Source organism: Salvelinus sp. IW2-2015, linkage group LG32 (genome assembly GCF_002910315.2).
Source record: "Salvelinus sp. IW2-2015 linkage group LG32, ASM291031v2, whole genome shotgun sequence".
Classification (NCBI taxonomy): domain Eukaryota; kingdom Metazoa; phylum Chordata; class Actinopteri; order Salmoniformes; family Salmonidae; genus Salvelinus; species Salvelinus sp. IW2-2015.
Genome location: NC_036871.1, coordinates 9,503,922 through 9,507,036, shown reverse-complemented (window position 1 = coordinate 9,507,036; position 3,115 = coordinate 9,503,922).

Genomic DNA, 3,115 nt, shown 5'->3' with positions numbered 1-3,115 from the left:
ACAGGCAACAGCACAAAGGGCAAGTAAGTAGAGACAACAATACATCACGCAAAGCAGCCACAACTGTCAGTAAGAGTGTCCATGATTGAGTCTTTGAATGAAGAGATTGAGATAAAACTGTCCAGTTTGTATGTTTGTTGCAGCTCATTCCAGTCGCTAGCTGCAGCGAACTGAAAAGAGGAGTGACCCAGGGATGCGTGTGCTTTTGGGACCTTTTACAGAATGTGACTGGCAGGACTGGTGTAGTATGTGGAGGATGAGGGCTGCAGTAGATATCTCAGATAGGGGGGAGTGAGGACTAAGAGGGTTTTATAAATAAGCATCAATCAGTGGGTCTTGCGACGGGTATACAGAGATGACCAGTTTACAGAGGAGTATAGAGTGCAGTGATGTCCAATAAGGAGCATTGGTGGAAAATCTGATGGCCGAATGTTAAAGAACATCTAGCCGCTCGAGTGGAACCTTACCTGCCGATCTATAAATTACTTCTCCGTAATCTAGCATGGGTAGGATGGTCATCTGAATCAGGGTTAGTTTGGCAGCTGGGATGAAAAAGGAGCGAATATGACAGAGGAAACCAAGTCTAGATTTAACTTTAGCCTGCAGCTTTGATATGTGCTGACAGAAGGACCATCTAGCCATACTCCCAAGTACTTGTATGAGGTGAATACCTCAAGCTCTAAACCCTTAGCGGGAGTAATCACACCTGTGGGGAGAGGGGCATTCTTCTTACAAAACCACATGACATTTGTTTTGGAGGTGTTCAGAACAAGATTAAGGGCAGAGAAAGTTTGTTGGACACTAAGAACGCTTGGTTGTAGAGCATTTGACACAAAATCTGGAGAGGGGCCAGCTGAGTATAAGACTGTATCATCTGCATATAAATGGATGAGAGAGCCTTCTACTACCTGATATAGGTTGTTGATGTAAATTGAGAAGAGCGTGGGGCCTAGGATCGAGCCATGGGGTACACCCTTGGTGACAGGCAGTGGCTGAGACAGCAGATCTTCTGATTTTATACACTGCGCTCTTTGAGAAAGGTAGTTAGCAAACCAGGCCAAAGACCCCTCAGAGACACCAATACTCAAAGACCCCTCAGAGACACTAATACTCACAAGAATGGAATGGTGTACCGTATCAAAAGCTTTGGCCAAGTCCAAAAAATAGCAGCACAACATTGCTTAGAATCAAGGGCAATGGTGACATCATTTAGGACCTTTAAGGTTGCAGTGACACATCCATAAACTGAGCGGAAACCAGATTGCATACCAGAGAGAATACTATAGACATCAAGAAAGCCAGTCAGTTAATTCAGTTTTTCCAACACTTTTGATAAACAGGGCAAAATAGAAATAGGCCTATAACAGTTAGGATTAATCTTGATCTCCCCCTTTAAATAAAGGACAAACCGTGGCTGCCTTCCAAGCAATGGGAACCTCCCCAAAGAGGAGAAACAGATAGACTTGGCGATTAGAGGGGCAGCAACCTTAAAGAAGAAAGGGTCTAAACCATCTGATTCAGATGTTCTTTTGGGGTCAAGTTTAAGGAGCTCCTTTAGCACCTCGGACTCAATGACCGCCTGCAGGGAGAAACTTTGTAGTGGGGGAAAAAGAGAGAGGAGCATCGGGGCTGGTCACATTAGAAGGGGTGGGAGATGAGGAAACGTTGGATGGGCAAGGAGGCATGGCTGAGTCAAATAGGAATTCTGACTTTATGAAGTGGTGATTATAAAGCTCAGCCATGTGCTTCTTGTCAGTAACAACCACATCATCAACTTTAAGGGACATGGGCAGCTGTGAGGAGGGTTTATTCTCCAGGTCTTTAACCGTTTTCCAGAACTTCTTGGAGTTAGACCCACAGAGAGAGAACTGCTCCTTAAAGTAACTAACTTTGGCCTTCCGGATAGCCCGAGTGCACTTATTTGTCATTTGTCTGAACGAGAGCCAGTCAGCCTGAGTATGTGTGTGCCGAGCCTTTCGCCAAATGCAATTCTTGAGGAGGAGTAACTCTGCAAGACCATGGTCGAACCAGGGGCTGAACCTGTTTTTAATTCTCATTTTCTTTATGGGGGTGTGTTTGTTAACAATATCCCTGAAAATATCAAAAAAGAAGGTCCAAGCCTCCTCGACAGAGGGGATCAAGCTGATTCTATACCAATTTACAGAAGCCAGGTCATGAAGAAAGGCTTGCTCATTAAAGTTTTTTTAGAAAGCGTCTATGACAAATCAGGACAGGTCGTTTCACTGAGGAGCCATTACGAACACAGGCTGTAAAACAGTGATCACTAAGGTCATTACAGAAAACACCAGACTGATACCTATCAGGATTATTTGTGAGGATAACATCGAGGAGAGTAGCCTTTTCTGGGGTTTTGGAGTCATACCTTGTGGGATTGGTAATAATCTGAGAAAGATTGATTGAGTCCCATTGCTTTAGGACTTGTTAAGGTGGTTTAAGCATGTCCCAGTTTAGGTCACCTAGCAGGACAAATTCAGATTTAGTTTAAGGGGCCAGGAGAGAGCTTAGTGCAGGAAGGGTACAGGCCGGTGCTGATTATAGTTTGTTAGCTAGCTGGCCATTCATAATAATAACTAGCTAGCTAACAGTTAATGTTATTGCATTAATTATTTTTGCTGGCATATTTGCATTTTCAACGAAAAAAAACAAAAAACTATCGACATCTTTATCATCAACTACATGGCTTTTAAGATTTTTTGATTAACTAGCTAACAACATATTATGTGCCCAATTGTAATCGGCCTGTGTGTAGTTGGTGTGGAGGAGTCAGGCGCAGGACAGCAGATATGAGTAAGGAACGTAATTTACTCAAGGAATCAATAAATACAACACAAATAAACTAGGCCACAATAACGGATCGTATACATACAAACAATCACTCACAAAAAACCAAGGGGGGAACATAGGGTTAAATAATGAACAAGTAATTGGGGGATTGAAACCAGGTGTGTAAAACAAAGACAAAACAAATGGAAAATGAAAAGTGGATCGTCGATGGCTAGAAGGCCGGTGACATCGACCGCCGAACACCGCCCGAACAAGGCGGAAGTCGTGACACCAATGTCCCTTCAACGTCCTAGTCGCGGTCCGAAGCATT